This window comes from Panthera onca, chromosome B2 (genome assembly GCF_046562875.1).
Source record: "Panthera onca isolate mPanOnc1 chromosome B2, mPanOnc1 haplotype 2, whole genome shotgun sequence".
NCBI classification, from domain to species: domain Eukaryota; kingdom Metazoa; phylum Chordata; class Mammalia; order Carnivora; family Felidae; genus Panthera; species Panthera onca.
Genome location: NC_138343.1, coordinates 138,615,090 through 138,637,775, shown reverse-complemented (window position 1 = coordinate 138,637,775; position 22,686 = coordinate 138,615,090).

The following is a 22,686-nucleotide window of genomic DNA, read 5'->3' as shown; positions in this document are numbered from 1 at the left end:
GTAATGGATTAGAAAAAATGAAGACGTTTCTATTTAACTTTGAAAAACTAGGATTTAAAGTTTCTATATTTCCTTTTCGCCATTTCCATTTATTAATTTATCAGTCAATATTCGTGGCACGACATGTAAGCACCGCCAGGAACAAACAGGTAAATAAGGCACTATCCTCGCTTCTGAGGAATTAACAGCTAATATGGAAAATCGGATTGCTATTCAAATAATTAAACACTTGCTTTATTATTTTTTTAATGTTTTTTTTTTTTTTTTTAATTTATGTTGAGAGAGAGAATCCCAAGCAGGATCCACACTGTCAGCGCAAGCCTGATGTGGGGCTTGATCCCCCGACCCTGGGATCAGGACCGGAGCCAAAATCAAGAGTCAGATGCTTAACCAACAAAGCCACCCAGGTGCTCCAAGAATAAATTTTAAATAGCTTATCTTTAATATGCAGATTTTCACTAAAAAGCTATCTAAGATTTCTTCACAACTCCCTACCCTCACCCCCCACAGCAACACCTGTAGCCACTTTTTGGACCAAGGCCTATCTATACTAACCCTTGTTAAAGCAATTTACCACCACATAACCCTCCTCCTATTCAACCAATCATATCAACAAAATATGCCCCAGAATCACATGCCGAAGGTACACACAGCTTTTAGCAAGAAAAGACAAAGTGAAAACCCATCAAGTCTATCACAGTCCTGCCTGAATGCTTCATACTCTCTCCTCTCAGCCTGCAGGAGGAGGCTTCACTCACATCAGGATAACCTGACATTACAAAAGCAATTTTCTGAAAAACAGCTCTCATTCCCTGAAAGAATGAATGGCTTTTAAAATTATAAAGATTAAGTCAAGAAATTCTAGGTAAATACTGAAACCTCTAAAATAACATGTCCAAAAAAGCAATAACATCTGCCAAGACTGAGTATGAGAGAGAGAAACAGGAAACAAATGAAATATGCCTCAGTAGATTAGTTAACTAAATTATGGTTAACTAAACACTGCAATATTATGCAAGCATGAAAAACAATGATATGATTATATGCACTGGAAATCTCTAGAAGGGTCCATGGGAAAACAGTGGTTGCCTCTGCAGAAGAAGAACAGGCTGGCTGGCTAATTTTGAATTCTTTACTTTTACAACCTTTGGTGTTTGTTGAATTTTTCATGATGAACACGTATTATTTAAAAGGAGAAAAATAATCATGAAATAAATAACTATCTTGAATGACAACAAACAAACAAACAAACAAACAGCTGCTCTATGAGGAGCAGTAAGAAAACAGGGGAATTACTAAGTCAGTGTGGAAGTTTTTCACAACAAAAAAATAAACAGGGGCACCTGGCTGGCTCAGTGGGTAGAGTGAGCAACCCTTGATCTCGGGGTTATGAGTTTGAGTCCCACGTTGGGCGTGATTACTTAAAAATAAAGTCTTTAAAAAAAATAAATAAGTACCTTTGGAGTACCTATTTCTTTTTCTTCTTTTTTGGCCAAATGCATATTTTGATAAACTCATTTGTCAAAATAAACTAAATCAATTTTAAAAAATAAACAATGACTGAATTGGGTTAAGTGCCAGTACTCCTAAAAGGAAATAAACGTTCACACAAGAGTTCTACAGTGTGGGAGTGTTACGTTTTTATAAAATATTTTCTATCTCCACAGTTTTCCTCACAAATTGTCCTGTTTGCTTTGCTCCAAATGTTAACACTCCAAGAATTAACTCTGAGCAACACTCTGTTCTCCTTCCCCTGTGGAAGCTTCTGTTACACACATCTCAAAAGCATAAACAAAGTGATAACACAGGATGAACGATTTGTACAAGTCCTCAAGACACTCGGATAACAAATTCTGTGCTCAGGACAGAATGCTACACGGGGACTAAGAACACGGTAAAAACAGTTTTGAAAACAACCTCAATTCAAAAACACCAACACTGCTTTTAAAAGTGGATTAAGTTTTGGGGCTCAGTTGCTTAAGTGTCCGACTTCAGCTCAGGTCATGATCTCACAGTTCGTGAGTTCGAGCCCCACGTTGGGTTCTGTGCTGACAGCTCGGAGCCGGGAGCCTGCTCTGAGTTCTGTCTGTCTCTGCTCCTCCCCCACTCTCATTCTGTGTCTCTCTCTCTCAAAAATGAATAAACATTAAAAATAATTTTTTTAAGTGAATCAAGTTTTAAGGATCCACAATGCTATAACTGGCATTCTGGCAGATATTTTTTTTTTTCCCTGTAATCTCTGCACCCAATGTGGGGCCTGAACTCATGACCCCGAGTCAAGATTCGTATGCTCTACCAACTGAGTCAGCCAGGTGCCCTTACTTTTCTTTTTTACATTTTTAAAGAATTATAGGAAAAACAAAACAAAACACCCAAACAGTAAAAGCAACTATATGATCTGAGATTCCACAGTATAAAATTTCAATTTAGTAACTAGTATAGGTAGAGATCAACTGGAACAGAGCAATCGGGGGAGAAAACAAAGGCAGGGTGGAGTTGTGGCTGAAAACTACTTAATGCTCACTTGTCTGAAGGGTGAAGACAGAGGGTGAAGGAGGTCAGAGGTGGAAGCTGAGGAATTCAATTTGGACTTGCGAACTGATCGTTTATTAGTCATGCATTTCAGTTAGGGGTAGATTTTGCTCGGTATAAAAATGTGTGTTGTAGAAAGTGACAGTGCATGGGGTGGGATGGTTAACTTTAAATATCTGAAAGGTGCGAAGGATAGATGAATTTTAAAATGGACAGAGGAAGGCAGAAAAGACAGCAAGGAAAAAGTAAACACTTATTTCACAATTTCACCTGAGGCTGACAACGTATTTTCAGATTCAGTCTGTGTTCCCAAAGCACCTGTGTGTGTGTATACTCCTTATAAATTATATAGAAATCTACACATGTAAAGAAACCAAAAACAAGCCTTTCACTGAGTCCCGACTGACCTTAGAAAATATTTAATCTTATCAGCAGTGAGAATAATTTTACAACGCAGATGTTTTTGTGGCTGTTAATTATTATGAAGTCCATTCACTTGTCCATTTTCAAAGATGTATCATTAGGAGACTGAAACAGTAACATTCCGCATCTTCATCAAATGATTAGTAAAGCTGATGATGAAATGAGGACTCTACCCCTCATGACTATCCATCAGAATTAAAATCCTGTACCTATGAAATCATCTAGCAATGGCAAAATCCTACTGGAGATTGCCAAATGAGATGAATGTTAATAACTCTCTCCAAACTAAGTCCTTCAAAATTACATTTTTTGAAAAACTTTAAAGGAAAACTTACAGTATATCCCAAAGGGGATATATCTAGAACTACATAAGTAGTAAAATGAATTGACAATCCTGAAGGCATGAGGATTGTCCTTTGAAAGAGTTACAAATGTTTTATATGCAGCTAAAAGCTTTCACATTACTAAGTCCAAATTTAAATGGTGACATCTTTTCGGAGTTTCACAGCAGAGACTGCAGATCCTCTATTTTAATAACTAAAAGCACAGTGCAACGTTGTAGTAGATGTGAAATGATCTTTGGAGAACTATCTAGAAAAACTGAGTATTACTTTTTGCTATGGCTAATGGCTTTTTTACTCTGTAGTTATGCTGTGTTATGAGCATTTTATTTTTGACAATTATCAAAATTTCAAAATCTTTCTTTCTACTTGGAAACTTACTAGTTAGGCTTTTTATGGAGAGACTAACACCCACCTTGATGGAATCTAGTTAGCTACTTAATTCCTCATTTAAATAAACAACTAAGTTGCAAACCAAAAGGCTCTACAGTCCACATCAAACTAACTATACTATATAGTTACATGAATAATGAATCTGTATTATGATGGAGTCTTAAAAACAGGACTACAAAATTCTTTTCCTTTAAGAAAAAACATGTGTTTTGGGGTGCCTGGGTGGCTTAGTTGGTAAGCGCCTGACTCTTGATTCTGGTTCGTGAGACAGAAAGGTCCCACGATAGGCTCTGCACTGACAGTGTGGAGCGTGCTTGGGATACTCTGTCTCCCTCATTCTCTGTCCCTCCCTTGCTCACTCTCTCTCTCAAGAATAAATAAATTTAATAATAAAAAAAAAAAGCTATGTCTTTAGGTTAATAGAAAACAATCCAAATTAAAAACTACATATACAGAAAAAAAAAAAGGTTAAAATCAGAAAAAAATCTGCCTTGTTAAGTGCTTTTCTTAGGAAAGAAGACAGAATGCACATTTGCGTCTTAGGTAGAGAACTAATCCACCCAAAATGCAAAGTGCATTATTGCTGCTTATAAGTATCTTCTGAAACAAATACAACTCTTGGGTTTTATAGGTTGGTTAGAAGATGGATAAACAAATTGCTTCCTTCCTATTGTGGCTCTTCTCATACTACAAACAAGAGGTTCTAATTTCAGTTATGATTATCAGCATGGGCGCATTAGACAGGGATATTTCAGTTTCAATGTTAACCAGGAAACGAGAATGAAAAGTAGCACGCTGTATCTTACAGTCATGGGGAATAAATATTTCTGGGTTCCATTCCTTACTCCACCTATCAGGAATATAAAGAAATCCATTTATCTGTTAAGTATTTAATTTGCTTATCAGTCAAGTAACAAAATGGTAATATTAACCAAAGGTCAATAAAGCTAAAGGGGAGCCAGGTGCAATGATAAAAAGGGAAACTCCAAGATCAAGTGTTTCTACCCAGCAGTAAGTAAATTATACATAATAATATCCCTCTCATCGCCCCAAAACAGGCTACTTTCACTTGTCCAGCTTCTGAGTGTTCTAGAATTCCTATTTCAACTTTTTTTTTTTTAAAGCTTAGCTGCTAGAATTTAAAAATACCGGTTCAATGATCATTATAACACACTCTAAGGACAAGCCTAATAATCACAGGAATTTGAAAGGAGTAGTCCAACAGCAAAACAGGAATCCTTCAACTCCAGACACTGGTAATGTTGACATTATTATAGAAACGGAATTTGGGGCGCCTGCCTGGGTGGCTCAGTCAGTTAAGCGTCTGACTTCGGCTGAGGTCATGATTTCACGGTTCGTGATCTGGCTCTGCGCTTCACAGCTCGATTCATATCCTCTGTCCCCATCGCTCTCAGCCCCTCCCCCACTCATGCTTTCTCTCCCTCAAAAATAAACATTGAAAAAAAAAAGACATTTGATTTAATGAGATTTGACAGATTAAACACAACACAGGATGGGCTGCTTATGCAGTGTTAATGCCTTAAGGGGGGAACTGTTGACTTTACTAGGCATCAAGAAGTCGATTGCACTGTAAGAAAAAGGGCCACACTGGGCCCCAAAACATCAGACTACGTAATGTACGTTTGGCTTCCACCTGAGAATAAGATGCCATCTATAAGATGGTCTTCTGGGAAACATCCCACTAGGAAAAGACCTAATATACAGAAAATGGCATCTAAGAAGGCCACTTGCTAGAATAATTTCATAGAAAATTACAAATGCCTCAATCAGTGGTTCTCAAACTTTAGTATGGGTAATAAGTGACCCGACTTCTGGTTAAAGATGCACGTTTCCTCACCTCACAAAGCTTTTAGCTTTGCTCAGTCTTGGGAAGGGCTCAGTCTGCATTGTAAACAAACCTTTTGGGTATTCTAATTCAGGCTACCCTTGGCCCACACTTTGAGAAACACTTAATCTCACAAAGTGAGATACCCTTATAGGTGGTCTGTCCCGTAGCGTGATTCCACGGGGCGGGGGTGCGCCCTTTCCGTAAGGTTGGATTCCCTGCCATTTCATCATTAACCCCTAATGAGAATCTGACAAGAATAGCTTTGCTTACAAAAATCACTTATTAAAGTGAGTTTGAAAAGAAAAAAGATTATATCTAAAATCACTAACTGAAGGAATAACAACTAATTGTCTAGCATCTATTATGAGGATGGGGGCACTAAAGAGAGACATGAGAAGAAAAAGTGGAAAAAAATAAAAGGCAAAAGGAAGGTAACAACTTACTTAGAACAATTCTGCCTAGGACCAGTCTTACGTGTCACAGAAAAGCGTATGCTACCCACAAGGGTACTCTGAGCAACCCCATTAGTCTCTCCACTCACACTCTCCTATCCTACATAAAACCACCAGATTAATCTCTCCTGGAACACCAAATCATCAAATTAGTGGCTCCCTCACGGCCTGACGAAATGTGAACTTCTCAGCTCCTGATGCTTAAGAGTCTGTGTAATCCAGTGTCAAACTAACCAATCAAACCACATGTCACCTTATTCCTAACGTGACCTTGCCAGCTCCAGCCAGCTGGGTCTTATCATGGTTGACTCGTAGGCTTATACCTTTAACCCAGTTGGGTCAATATTCCTGCCTGGAATACCTCTCACTCCTTCTTCATCTTAAGGCAGTCCTTCAAGGACTATCCCAAATATCATTTCCACCGTAAGTGCAGTCACCACTTTGATTATCTGTAGCATTTCATTCACATCTTCACCAAATAATGACGCAGTGGACCACACTCTGCCTTGTGTTTTACTACACTGCTCTTTATCGTATTCCACACCCTCCCTCCCCTCAATGACTTTCCAAGTTCCTTGAAGGCAATAACACTGAGAAAATTTCTTGCTATCTCCATCCCAACCTAGACTCACACTCAAAGCAAATGCTAGTCCTGTTGAAGTAGCTTGATAACAGCTACCACAATTTATGTTATTTATTAACAAATTCTATCCCAATGAGGACCTGTAAGTCAACTTATCGAACAAATATCTGAGTAAACATTTTACTTTTAATTTTTTTAATGTTTATTTATTTTTGAGAGAGAGAGAGAAAGACAGAGCGCAAGTGGGGGAGGGGGAGAGAGAGAGGGAGACACAGAATCCGAAGCAGCCTCCAGGCTTTGAGCTGTCAGCACAGAGCCTGACGCAGGCTCGAACCCACGAACTGTGAAATCATGACCTGAGCTGAAGTAGACTGTTTAACCAACTGAGCCACCCAGGCACCAGAGTAAACATTTTGCATTAATGCATCAAGTGCTATTACCAGGCACTAGGGCTACAACTTAGTAAATTGTCTTTGTCCGCAACTATTTCTCATGTTAAGTCCTTGAAACTATCGATTTTTTTTTTCTGCTCCCAGCATTCATGAAGCTCTACAGTACCTCTTTATTACAGATTCGGAAACTTAGAGCTTTCTATTTGTGTGAGTTACTGACAACTGATATAGGAGCTGAAGTGAGAAGCTAACACCCCCCCCCCCACACACACACACCAAAATCACTGAATCTTTTATTATGCTAACATTTTGAGATAAATTTAAGGTATGGAATTTATTTCCTGTGTGCCCTATTCAGCACCTGGTATATATAAACATGAAATGTTAGCTGTTAATGATTACAAAGCTCCAAACTGAGTATATATATATAATCTGCTATCTTTAAGGATTTGTATCTGTGATTATCTTCTTCTGAATTAATGAAAACAGACAAGACTAGAGCATGGCACATAGAGACTAATTCAGAATAAACAACTCTCTTTAGACTTCATGTTTGTTTAATTATTATATTTTAAATTGTGGTAAAATATACTGACATAAAACTTACCATTTTAATGGTACTTATGTTTATATTAAGAGGACTGTTGAAATGATATTGGAATACTGACTAAAACATGGAATCCTTTCCTACAAAAATACCGCTACAGTTAACATCTGCATTTGGAAAAACAGTTTTTTTGTATCATAAGCACTGCCAGTGATAAAATAATTAAAATAAGCTATCAATGCTTACACCACTTATAAGTATTTCAGGCAGTGAAATAAAATAATATTACACTACCGGGATTTTCAGCATTGTTTTCTTAACATTCACAAATGGTTCCTAACAGCAGTAGCAGCTAATCTTTACGGAGGGCTAATTATGTGCTAGGTTTATACGCATTGTTGGTTTTCGTTTTCTTACTGAGGAACAACTCACATAGCACAACTTTCACCTTTTTCAAGAGTATGATTCAGCAGTTTGAAGCATTTTCACAGAGCCGCACAAGCAACACCACTATCTAATTTCAGAACATTTCATCACTCGAAAAGAAACCGTGTACCCGTCAGCAGTCACCCTCCATTTCCCCCTTCCCCTCAGCCCCTGGCAAGCACTACTCTACTTTCTGTCTCTATTGATTTGCCTCCTCTGGATACTTTATATAAATAAATCATACGATATGTGGTCTTCTGTGTCTGGCTTCTTTCCCTTAGCATAGTATTTTCCAGGCTGACCATATCGTAACATGTATTAGTACCTCACGTTACTTCTTTAAAAGTAATCTCTGCGCTCAACGTGGAGCTTAAATTTACAACCCTGAGATCAAGAGTTCCCTGCTCTGCTGATTGAGCCAGCCAGGCGCCCCAGTAGCTGTGTTACTTTTTAAGACCCCAAAGCAAATACTTGAGTTAGCTGTAATGATTGGCCATTTATATTTAAAAAAACCCTGAGCCTAACAGATGAAATAAGTGCCCTCTCTGAGTCACTTTGATCAAATTTATTTATTGCATTCCTATGAAGACGCACAAACTATAAATGCTAGGTGAATTATAGGCACACATTATATGAAGGAAAGATTAAAAAAAAAAATACTGCTACCTAGGTCCATCACCGTAAGTGAAAGGCATGATCTAAGTTTTTTCTTGTGTGAAAATATAGCCAATGATCTCTACGGTGCTTTCAAACTCTAAATACAAGTTGTTTTTAAAAACTTGAGAGGATTATTCCCTTTCTATTCAACTCTGATCTGATCCCCAATCTTTAAGAATAATTATTATCTTATAGAGAATATGCCTTCAAATCATAAGCATGTAGTAAAAATCAGACAGGACATCTGATTTCTTTTTATTGCAAGAAGCCAGAAAATAAATAATGTCATTTTAAGGGCTACAGAATTTTTTTTAAAAAAAAAGGTCTGTCTGGGGGGATCCTGATAGGCACACAGGAGGATACTCGGGGGAAGAACAGTCAGGTTCTTGGCAAATTGATCTGGAATGTTAAGTATAACTGAACACTTCCACTCACTGTAAATTGGCCAACAGCAACAGTGTGTAGAGAAGCTTTTTGGTCTTTTTACTTTTGCGGATTCATTCAAAGTTATCTGTCAGCACGTGTGTTCGTGTTTCCGCCCTCAGTAACAACGCAGCTGTAAAGGGTGGCTGCAGTATGAAGCCCCCTAACAGAACAGTCTGGAAAACACCAGGCTGAGTTGTTGAGAAAAAAAAAAAAACACAAAACAAATGGCAAGTATAAGATACGAAAGACTGAAGAAGAAGGGATTACAGCAGTCTGTCTCATTAGACATTGTTATCTGTAATCATGAAAAACATTTTAAAGATGGCTAAAAATGTTTTAACTTTCCTGAATTTTATTTGAAAACTCAAGATGTTTTAGCAAAACTCTTCAGGTGAGAATTAAAGTACAAAATTAAAAATTTATACTTATAAGAATCAAAATTGTTCAAGCATTTTAACTTTCTTTTTTTTTTTAGTAAGCTCTATGCCCAATGGGAGGCTTGAACTCATGACCCCGAGATCAAGAGTCCCTTGTTCTGCCAACTGAACCAACCAGGCGCCCCACATTTTAACTCTTGAATGAAAAATAACAGAAGTTAATGGGCCTTTTTTTTAACATATATATAAAATTTTAAATTATGGCCATTTATCATAAAACGGCTAAGGTAAACACCCCACTTCCTGGGTCCTACACTGTCAGCAATCGCTGCTCTACATAGTGCTGTGAAGTAGAACTGTTTGGAAGTGTTCCACAACTATGTCATCCAGTTTGGTAGCCACAAGCCACATGTAGCTGCTGAGCCTTCAAGTGTAGGTGGTGTGACCGAGAAAATGAATTTAAGTAAACTCTTCTGCCCAACATGGGGCTTGAACTCACGACCTGAGATGAAGAGTCACATGCTCTTCTGACTGAGCCAGTCAGGCACCCCGCGAATTTTTAATTTTTAACAGTTAAATAGCCACATGAGCCCAAGGACTTTCTTACAGGACACTGCAGATGTTAAATGATGAGAGGCAATATCCTGTAAAAGGGCCACACCACTCACGTTCCGGAAACTTAAAAAAAAAATGGAAAGATAACTTGGGTTATATTGACATTGAGAGGGGAGTAATAAGAGAAAATAAACTTCCAAAGGCATCTAGATTTGACCTCCACGATTCTAGACAGCCTCCCTCAAATCCATGCACGAGGGCTATGAATATAAAAAGAAAAGAAAAAAGGAAGTAAGGCAGAAGGCACAAAGCTAGAAGGAAGGATTCTCTACAGTGACACAGTAACTGCCACTGAGCAAACAGTTATTAAGCCATCAGTCTATTTTGGGTACTGCACAAAGCACCGGACGTGTATTTGCATTTAATCCTCAAAACAAGCCTTCCAGAAAGATATATTTACTTTCGTTTTATAGATAAGGATATTGAGACTTAGGGAGTTCATTTGCTGAAATACAAATGCAACTTGTAACCAAAATCTAACAACTAGTGTCCAGTGCATCCTGTATATCCTTCTGTTCCAGCTCTTAGCACATTATACTGGACTACAGTTTACTGGAGGTCTCCCATTTGGAAGGCAAGCTCCTCGAAGGCAAGGACTGTGTTCTGTCTGTCCCCTGCTATCTTTCCCATCACCTACTACCACCACCGATTTTATCTATCAAAGTACTAAATATACACATTCTTCAGTAAGTATTTGCTGAATTTTCTGTGAATTTGTTTCTCCATTATTCCGATGATACACCCATGTGGTAACACGCTTTCTCCAACTTTCACCCCTTGAGCATTTATATTTAGAGTTTCAGCATTTAAAATATTTAAACTTCTTTGGGGCACCCGGCTGGTTCGGTTCGTAAAGGCCTGCAACTCTCTATCTCGGGGCTGTGAATTTAAGCCCCATGTTGGGCACAGAGATTACTTAAAAAATAAAAAATGTAAATAAATAAATACACTTCTTTAAACTGTTTCAAAGAATTTGACAAGAGACTTGGAACTTTAAATGTCTGATCAAAACATTTAACTTTGAGCTGTCATTTTTTTTCACACCCATTAACCAAAAAAATCAGATTTCTTGTATCTTTGGAAATTATGTTATAGAAATTTTAATAGTACAGTTGAAACCCTACATATTTAATACACAAAAGCTGTGCCATATAACAGCACTCACCATTATATGCTCATCTTAAAAGCACGGCTGGGTTATACTTCTATAGTAACTTTTCAGTAACAAAGCCTTGACAGTTTCCAATTTCTACACCTCATTTTTCAATGACTTTTAAACCTTTCAAATAGTTCATTAAATTATATCCACTCCATATGGGCACAATGCCAGTATCTCCTGGTAAAGTGGGACCTCTGCCTCCAAATCAGAAAGGACTAAAAGAAGTCTATGCATTTGTCTCCTTAGTCCAAATTCACAGTGCCTATAACGAGATTTAACGAAATTCCATTTTCAGACAGAATGAGAAATACACTCAAAGCTCTTGTTACAAACATTATCAGAGGTGGTGTCAAAACTCTTACATCGACCAAGAAGAAGCACTTCTAGTTAAAAAACGATCTCCCTTCCTTGTCAGAAATAAGTATCCCGCAGGGCTTCTGCTAACTGCTGTTTTATGAGAAATATAATTACGAAAGGACGTATTCTAATCTTCACAAACATCAAAAATATTGCGTGTATTCCAACTGAACATATTGAAAACCCACATTTGTTAGGGGAAAGAGAAATGAACTAGAGCCCTGTTTCTCAAATTTTATCATTCCTACAAATCACCAGAGGAGCTTTTAAAAATGCAGATCCTAGGGTGCCTGGGTGGCTCAGACGGTTGAGTGTTGACTCTTGATTATGGCTCAGGTCATGAGCCGTGGGTCGTGGGATTGAGCCCTGCATCAGGTGCCACGTTGAGCGTAAAACCTGCTTAAGATTCTCTCTTTCTCCCTCTGTCCCTCTCCCCGACTCATACTCTAAATTAAAAACAAAAACAAAAACAAAAACAAAAACAAAAAAAATGCAGATCCTGATTCAGTACATCTGAGATGGAGCCCGAGACTCTGAGTTTCTAACAAGCTTCCAAGTGTGAACTTGTTTCTAGTCTAAAGGCTTTATGTTGCTAAGAACAAATTTTTCCAGATCTCTGATTTTTTTTTTTTTGGCTCTTCTAATTTCTTTTAATAATTATTCTTTCAAAAAATTAAAAATTCTTTAAAAAAAATTTTAATGTTTATTTATTTTTGAGAGAGACAGAGTGCGAGCAAGGGAGGGAGACACAGATTCTGAAGCAGGCTCCAAGCTCTGAGCTGTCAGCACACAGCCCGACATGGGGCTTGAACCTACAAATCGTGAGATCATGACCTGACCTGAAGTCAGACGTTTAACCGACTGAGCCACCCAGGCACCCCAAATTATAAATTCTTTCAAGAAATTTTTACTAAATGTGTATTGATTCAGACACTTCACCAGGAGCACAAGTAAGATCTGATCTCAGCCTCTGAAGAGCAGACATGTCAACAAGTAATTGCACCATAACCACAAAGTTCTAATAATAAAGACATGCAGCATGAATGGCTACTTTTCCAGGGGAAAGGAGAAAAGGCTAAAGATGCCACTCTTGCCCTCAGTCCTGAAGATAAACAGGAGTCTGCACAGTAGAGAAGGGGAGGATCCCACTGCAGCCATAAGAAACTTCAAGACAAGCAGTCAAACACTCTGGAGGAGCTGCAAATTGTATCAAATCGATGAAACACAATGTTTATGGTAGAGACCAGATAAGGACACCAGGGAAAGGTAAACAGATCATGGAGTCCAGCATGGCCGTGATGACTTTAGAAAGAACAATTTCAGTGGATTGGTGAGGTCAAAAGCAGACTACAGTGCACGGAGGAGTAGAAGGAACAAGAAATGGAAACAAATGAAACACCCTTTCCAAAGATCCTCCTGTAAAGAAATATGGAGGCCAGAAACCAGAAAAGAAGAAAAGGTCAAGGGCACACTTACTTTGTGTGAGAGACTTAAGCACATTAATAGGAAAACTTGGGGCAAGTGAAGAGGGAAAAGTTAAAAATACAGGAGGGAGGCAAGGAGTGACACGTGCTCCTAAGACTACAGTAAGGTTTCTTAACCCCAGCACTTTTGCATTTGGAGAGAGCATTCTTTGTCATAGGGGGTGTTCTATGCATTGCAGGATATTTAACAGCATCCTTGCTCCTAATACTCACTGGACACCAACAGCATTCCCAACCTTATCCCAAATATGACAACCAAAAATGTCTCCAGACATTGCTAAATGTCACCTGGGCAAAAGAGGGCGGCAAAATCTTCCTGGCTGAGAACAAATGGTCCAGTGGCAGAGATCAGATAATTTTAAGTAAGCTTAGAGATACTGGGTGAAACAAGTGGTTCCCATCCATCAGCTGTACCACTAGAAAAGAGGAAGGTCCTCCGTTACGGGGAAAGAAGCATGTTTTGTGTTGAGTGGGAAAGTTTTGGAATCATTCGGCAGAGAATGGTAGAGGCATGTAACCTAGGGAAAGCAATCTGTCTAAGAAATACTTTCTATTCTCCCAGGCTTCAAAAGCAGTGTGACTTCCCTTTATGAGCTCTCCAGAAAACAGTACACAAAAGGAACCTGAGCTTGAGGATTACACTGAAGGATCTTTAATAAAATATCTTAATAATTTAAGGAAATGAATAACCGTAAAAAGTATTCTCTTAAAAGAACCATCTTCTTTTTGGCCAGAACAAAAATTTACAGGTAAAAAATGATCTTTCTTCTGCCAAATATGCAATTTCTAAAAAAGATTTTATTTTTAAGTAATCACCCAACGTGGGGCTCAAACCCACAACCCCAAGATCAAGAGTCGCATGTTCTACCTACTGAGCCAGCCAGGTGCCCCCTGAATATGTGATTTTACCATAATTTTGTAAAGTCTCCAATAGGAAAGTTTCTGTATTTGTCCCAAATCCTACCCATTACAATCAACACTTTTCTTTAAGACACGAAAGTAAAATAACCTAGTATTTTAAATTAGCCATCATATTTGAAAAACTGTCATATTAACTTTCATATGCTGCTGGGTATTAGTCCACATTACATTTATGCTCAGTGTAGACAAAAAATTAATACCTGGGCCCCAAAAGCTTCACTGCTCTACACTATCAAAAGTGACTAGTTCAGGGGCACCTGGGTGGCTCAGTCACTTAAGCGTCCAACTTCGGCTCAGGTCATGAACTAATGGCTTGCAGTTCGAGCCCTGCATCGGGCTCTGTGCTGACAGCTTGGAGCCTAGAGCCTGCTTCAGATTCTGTATCTCCCTCTCTCTCTGCCCTTCCCCTGCTCATGCTCTGTCTGTCTCTCTCTCTCAAAAATACATAAACATTAAAAATTTTTTTTTAAAGTGACTAGTTCACAAAAGATTTTAACTAGCCATTTTAGATCATATTTTATCTTCCAAATAGAGTCTTTACAACTTGAAAATCTGATTTATGTTTTAATAACATATTTATAATTTCCTGAAAATATCAAAAGGTTACTTGTTTAAGCAGTTGCCCTCATACAAAGGAAAAGAGACCACATGTGCAATATTTGTCAAAATTACCAAGAAAAGTGATCTGCAAAGAAATGTGTCTCATTTAAAAATCTTCTTAAAAACATCCTTTAAAAAACAAGGAAACTTGCCCCAGAAACTTTTTTCTTTTTCCTGGATCCATAAATTTACTGAAGCACCTTCATGTGTAGCTAATGGAACTGGATTTGCATTAAGCAGTTATCTTCCTCAAGAACCAAACACATCTCACACCAAAATATGTTAAAACAAAAGGCCCAGATATAATAGGCAACAATTCTCATCCGCACTAACTAAACTGCAAAACAAGAACATGTTCAAGAGAGCAACCACTAGAGAGAAACCAGTGTTGGTTATAATCTCACTCTGATTAGCTTCATTCGCTAAACAGAGTTCCTTTAGGCTTTGCAACCATCTGAAGTTAATATTAATACTGAGTAAGTGCTTTGGATATGTTATCCATTCTCTTCCAAAGAAAGAAAATTCAAGTTGGATTCACTTTCAGGTCTGCTGTATAGACTGATCAAAGGACGAAAAATTAAGCTGAAATTCCATATTTTAAAGACCACTGTGAACATCCTCCAAGTGTATCTCTGATTGCAATTTGATCTGTGCACTTAAGGCCTGTGATGTGATGATCTCTGATAGTGGGCATATTAGGAAAATCCCATGCACTTTATCCAAAACCTAACTACAAAATGATATCTAGGATTACAACCAAGCAAAAGAATTTACCTAAGGTAAACATGTTCATACAGCAATCAGGGTTATGTCTAAGGTTGTTAGGTTATGTCTCCATTCCTCCCAAAAGGAACAGAAATTGCATGTGCTTTGGAAACATGCAAAAAAGCATAAGAATTAAGAAAGGGAATATAAGTATAGTTAAAGGACAGTCTAGACATAATATAATTCAATTATAGTTTAGCAAATCTAAGGATTTCAATTATCTGGCTCAAGTCTTAAGCTACTCATAGAAAAACAAGTCTATGTATGGTTACACATTAAAAATCAAATTACTTCAAAGCCAACATTAGACAAATCAGATTTTACTAGACACTTCAATCAATTCAAGGTACAGAGTTCAGTCAAGTTCCAAAGTGGACAAATATCTGAAACGTTTATTTTTCTTGATATAAACAAAATGGATCCAATTTTTGAGGGTGCTCAACATCAAAGTCAGGCCATATGCATTGATTTCCATGATCACCCATAATCTTAAAATATTTTATACTAAGAACTTGGACTATATAAACACGAAAGCTTAATGTTACACTTCACCTTTTCATTTCAAAAAGAAATCTAGGTTATTTCGGTGCTAAACAATTCCTGCTCTTTTCTTAAATAATCTTAGCATCGGCCTCTCACTCGTTTTATTTTCTCTGGGAAATAATGCAAATATATTAATCCTAATTCCATTCTCTGAGTTCTTTTCAATTCTGTTTCCTTCTCAAACCTCCTCCTCTAATCTAATTCAACAAAAATAATTGTCCCCTTAACTTTTTTAAAAAAATAAAAATTTATTTTAATATCTGAAACAAAAATTAACTGGGTTCAAAAGTCATGCCATAGCATGTTTCCAGTAACTGAAAGCCATTTTACTGACAAGGTTAAAGCCAACCTAAAACAAATGGCAAAAGATGTAATTATTCCATTTAACATCTTCATTAAGGATTCTTTGCCCTAAAATAAGGTAAAAATAAGCTAAAATAAGGCCAAAATATAACCAGGGCATTAGGACACCCATGAAATTAAAAGTTAATAAAGTTAAAAAGTTAATAAGTAACTTTATATTCCTAGTTTTGTTTGAAAAATACTTGGAAGAATTCAGAACAAAACACTTAATTCACTAACTTATGCAAGATTAGACTGCATCTCAAAGCCAGTGAAGGCAAAGACAGGATATTATCGTTACAGTGTTAATGTCAAGTAACATCATGTAATGTCACCTTAAGAAGCAAAAACCTGTGCCCTGTACCTTGAGAGGATGACACCAGAATAACTGCTTTAAAAAGGCATACAATTAACCCCTTAACTTTTGGTAACTTCCTTCAGGACCAGGAAGAAGTTTCAGATCTAACGCTAACAACGGACTCGCAGCGACTGTTGGAGCAGCAATGTGGAAAATCTGGGACTCAGCAGGAAGGAGTCTGTCGGTAGGAAGGAGCTTAATGGTATCTGTCATAGTTGTGGGAGTAAAAGTTTATGTGTCTATCCATCGGGGGGAAGGAAATGTTGGTACGCCTTCTATATTTTTTACTCTGGCTCTAGATAAAAAACAAACCCAAATGCTGTAGCATAAAAAGATAACAAATTCCATTACTCATCAATTACAATGTTAACTTTCCCCAGCCTCCGGGTTCTTTCTACTGTGCAAGTTACAGTTAAAAATAACGTGAGTCCCTCACCTATGGCTTCAAAGATTTTTTTAAATTGTAGACGAAAGCTGTAAGATCAGAAAGATATGGGAAAGCCAGAAGCAAGAGTGCTAGCTAAGCTTCAGAGATTCTGTTACAGAAGTAAATTCCAGATTACGTTATGCTTAGCAAGCATAAGGGTGTATGAATAATTACGGTGGCACAAAGGCATTGGGAATGCCATGAATACGCCATGAGTGCTCATTTACTAGAGGGCTCAAGGGTGTGTATCTGGCTGTCTGAGCAGGAGCACCCGAGGGGTTTTCTTTCCTGGGCTAAATTCCAAAACCAGAGAAATGTCTGGGTTTTTTGCTTTTTAATCACCATCCCAAGAGGTCTACTGCTTGGCATTTCAAATATGTACTTGTGATACATGATGAGCCAAACATGCCATATTTATTCCTATGAATCAATGCTAGGTACACCGGCTCAATACAACGAAGTACTCTGCTTTGAATTTATCAGTTTGATAAAAAGGAGTTTAGAGTAGTGGTTCATCAATTAGGACATCCAAGAATATGTCCATACAGGAAAAGAGAAGAGAGAAAAAGAAAAGGGCTCTGAGCTGGAACAGAAAGCATCTGGTCAAAGGCTGACAGGGCCACTCCCCCACCCCTGTCGCAGTCACTCTCACCGCAGTCACTCTCACCGCCGCACCCCTCTGGCTCCTCTCTCAAGTCCTGTTCAGCCTCAGCTGACTTTTGGCAGCTTTGGACTCAGCTGGTCCAAGAAAAAAGCTGAAGCAAATCCACAAAGTGACCCAGAGTACTGATGGCATTAAGAGCACTGGATAGTAAACGAGTATTATTAGGCTATCGTCAATTAGAAGATGAGTAACTAAAAAATGATTTAAAGCTAGTACTTTAGCCAGCTGTCAGAAATATTACTGCTTTATGTCTTTAAAATTGTATTTAAGTAATCTCTATACTCAACATGGGGCCTGAACTCATGACCCTGAAATCAAGACTCATGTGCTCTTCTGACTGAGCCAGCCAGGTGCCCCAATATTACTGCTTTAAAGACTATATATAAAGGTGGCTCTTGCTCACCTTCATTCTCTGAGAATATATTTAGTACTGGGTACCCATTTAGTATTAATTTCTGGTTACTGGAGCACTTAAAGAAGACTGAGCTGGCCCGGATAAGACAATAAGAATTTAAAGATCTAATTCCTAAAGCAGTACAAGTTTGGTAAGCAGATGTGAGACTCAAATCTAAAGACAAGACACTGATTTTAAGTTGTCTGATTCCTGAGAGAACAGTCAAGTGCCATTACAAAAAGATCAAAAGAAAATTTACGTTTGCTGAAGATTCTTTGAGGAGAAGGTATCTGATATATGCATGTGTATATGAGTGTGCACACACATATTTCCAACTATGAGTTGTATTTGATCAGAAACTCTTTGAAATGTTAAATTAAAAAGGTAAACAGCCAAGACAGAAACAAAAGTAAAGTCAGACTATTCACTGAACAATAGCAAAAATATTTACCAAGAAAAATCAACCTGGCTTAACTACTTCCTGTCAGAGTAAGTGCTCTATGTAAGGTGTGCCCGAGTAGATAATTTGAGGACAAACACAACAGTAAAGGCCAAACCCAACAAAAGGCCTTGCTCTGTAATCACTTTCTTTTTCCCACCAGACAAAAAGACACTTAGAGCTACAAAAAGGAGTGGAGAGCTGTCCAAATTGCTAAGAACAAAGGGAAAATTAACAAGTATTCCTTTGGAAAAACTGAGACAATTACACCTCAAAGGACTTAATGACTAATCACAAAGTGCCAGCCTCCTTTAATTCTCTGAACCTAGATATCACCATTGTTTTCAAGACCTGGTCACACCATTTCCATACTCTTAAAATCCTTTCCATCTGATGTTTAGTGGCTTAGAAAGAATCAGGGCCATACCCTTGTCTATAACCCTTAGATAGCTAGAGGCTCATGAGATCTAAAGGCTAGTTATCCCTATAGTTTCTCAGGTGAATCCTCCCATCAAAATTTTCTCTTCATCCACGAGTATTTCCACATTCCCTAGCTTTACTATTAGTTAAATACAATTGTTTTTGCAGTGAGGGAAGCCATTTTTTCACCCTTTGAAAACCAATAGTAATTTAGAAATCAACCTTAGTCTGGCACTGATTAAAATGTGAACTGATTTCTACCTGCCCAGAATATAGAAGTTGTATTACAGAGAAAACTTGAAATACACAGCTTAAAAGAAAATAAAGGCTTTGAATTGTGAATTTGGCAGCAGGTATACTACGTATTTCGACTCTTCCACATAAAGACTAAAGCTACAGCTGTATCTTTAGTCCAACAAATAAACTTAAAATGACCAAGGTGGCAAAGAAAGGTAAGAGCTTTAACATGTTAAGGGATTGCCCCATTCCAAAATTAGCTTTCTGTATCAAGGTAACAATTAAATTTTACGTTATCCCGAAAGAGTCTAGCTGTTATTTTTGTAAAGCTATGATTTAAAAATTACTGCTTCACATTTAAAAGTACAGATAACTAGTTACTGTTGCATTTTGTGATTGCTAATGGCGTCAAGAATCCTATGTATCTTCTTAAACTGGCTACTATGAGTGACTAGAGATTTCAGAATTGGCAGTAGTTAAGTAACTTTACTCCTCTCCTCCAACAGATAATCTCTTGGATCTCAAATTTTATTTGACAGACTTATTTTGGGATTAAATGTTTTTCAAACTCTTAGTATCAAATAAGGAGATCTAATAACAAACTGGAAAATCATTTTTCTAACTGTGGTTTCCCATTCAATGGACTGAGTCAGACACAATTTAAGGAAGTATTTAGTTTATTTCAGTGATTAACAACATTTTTAGCATGAATATATTCATAGGAGTGTAAATCGTTTCTTCATTTCTAATTAGCCTTTCTCAAGTCTCATGAAAAATGTATACTCTTAAAACTCGAATTCCTGCTTTATTGAATAAAAAAATGAGGAATGCTCTATTTTTAACCACTGAATTACTACTATCTGGACATATTTAAGCAATTAACAAAAGGAAGGAGACTTTTTAAAAATTTTATTTTAGAGAGAGAGCATGAACTGGGGAGAGGGACAGGGAGGGGGGAGGAGTGGGGGAGAGAGAATCCCAGGCAGGCTCCGTGTTCAGTGTAGAGGCTGATACAGGGCTCGATCCCATGACTCTGGGATCATGACGTGAGCCAAAATCAAGAGTCAGACACTCAACCAACTGAGCCACCCAGGTGCCCCAGGAAGGAAGCTTTTTAACTGTTCTTCCTGTTATTAGACCACAGCCACCTCTTCATGACAGGCAAGCCACTTGGGCCAACAGGATGCTTGCCACTAGCCTAAAGCACCAGACAAATAAACTCGAGGAGTTGAAGCTTTGGAGGTTAAAAAAAAAAAGTCTCAAAAGACCTATAAAGCTCCAAGAACCACACAAAACTCCCCTATCCTCTCTTTCCTCATTTTGAATATTCAAATCTGTACAAATAATCCCTTAATTATTTGCAACCAATACAACACTACTTTGCATGTCCCTAAGTCTCTACTGGCCATTATCCACAATTACAATAGTGAACACCTATGTAATATGACATGCCAGGCAGTGTTTTAAGTGCTTTGGTGTTCTTCAAACAAAAACAAGAAGAACTGTCTGAATTTCTATGAAGTCACAGGGGCCTTTGTTAAGACACCTATTTAGTAAAGACCTATATATTCATGTAACTTTGACTTCAGTTGATACAAAGTTCTTTTTACTTGATCAAATACAAATTGTGCTAATTCTACCAAAAGAAATAGAGAAATGTATTAAGGTTGTAACACTAAATAAAAATAGCAAATAAATTGGTTATTTATTTGGCAAATAATACAACTAATTTCTAATAAACCACTGAAATGGCAAAGTGATAGTCCTATCACTTAAGGTAAATTTTTAATGAGTAGACAAAAAAGAAAATGCTAAACTATTTAAAACAAACAGAAGTGAAACGGAAAGACACATAGCAATTTTCAGGGTAGCTATATTTAATAAAGTTTTTAAAAAACCTCCACTTTTTAAAGTCAATTTTTTTAATGCAAGAATAATTTGCAGTAAAAAGATTCTTTGCTATATAATACTAATAGTACAGCATCTTCTTTCCAAATTCTTTTAATTCAATTATTACTAAAGAAATTAACTTTTATACTATGGGCATTACAAATTCATCTAAAAAGCTAGGCAGTGCTACTGCGTTTTATCGGCTTGCAATTCTTGTACTAGAGATTTGACTGTTGTAATACCCAAAGTAATTTAAAAATAGAATTCAATAAAGATGTGTTTTGTCACTCTAAAATGTGACTACCTTTCCCACTGTGTGTGTTTTAAATTTTTCAAGGTCTGTTTACTTAGATCTTCAATAGTTACAGAATTCAGTCCTAGGCTGTTATGACTTGTGTCCTCCAAAAATATATGTTGAAGTCTTAACTCCCAGTACCTCAGAATGTGACCTTATTTGGAAATAGGGTCACTGTAGATGTAATTAGCTAAGATGAGGCCATACTGGGGTAGGGTGGGCTCCTAATCCAACAGAACTGATGTCCTTATAAGAGGAGAATTTAGACACACACAGACACACACAGAGATGATGTGAAGACATGAGATGGAAGACGGCCCATCATCTGACAACAGAGGCAGAGACTGAGGTGCATCTCCAAGTCAAGAACACCAAGGACTGCTTAAAACTCCCAGAAGTTATGAAGCGGAAAGGAAGGATTCTCCTCCAGAGCCTTCAGAGAGAGGCATGGCTCTGCCAGCACCTTGATTTCAGACTTCTCACCTCTGGAACTGTGAGGGACTAAGTTTCTGTTGTTCTAAGACCCCCGATGTTTGGCAATGTTGTTATAGCAGGAAAGTAATTACACAGGTCATGAATTAAAATCTACCTTTCCAAAACAGCATCTTTTAAAGTAAAGCATAGCTTCAGAGTCAGCAAAACCTGGCATCAAACACCTGTGCAAATTAAATCCGTTTAACCCTGGACTTGAATTTGCTTCTTCATTTGTAAAAAAGAGGTAACAATCCTACCAAACAGTGTATTTCTGAAGATAAATTATGTACAATGTTCACAACACAGAGGTCAAAAATGTTAAGCCTCTCCGTACCCAAGCCCTTCTCTCCCTGCAGTGAGAATGTATTTTAACTTGTGGTCATTTGGCTAACAATTCATAAAGTAGTATGATAAAAACAAAGGGCTATAGTTAAAATATTATTAAGTAAATTTTTAAAAATGTCCTAACGTAAGCCCTGATAGTTTAACTACTTAGCAATCTCTAAATCCTTATCCTGGGTATGACCACACTATATAAGATGTGATGCTTTTCAGAACTTACGGAGATGGTAAATGCTACCCTCTCCTATTTAAAAGGTCCAAACTAATTTCAGTCATCACAGAAAGATCAATTCTGAAACAGTTTTATCCCTTATACTTTCAAAGGTTAATTTTACTCATCACAAGTCTTCTGATTTACTAACATTCTTATTAATATGCAAACTGACCAAAGTTCAGTAATAAACATAAGACTCCTGTTACTAAAAACTCATTGTTCAAATGCAGAACTTTTTATTTCATGTAATAATCATAAGTAAAATAATAATTACCTTTGACAAGATTAGTAGAAATAGAAATCTCACAAATATAATAAGCATGTTCCCCTGACATGCAAATTAGCCAG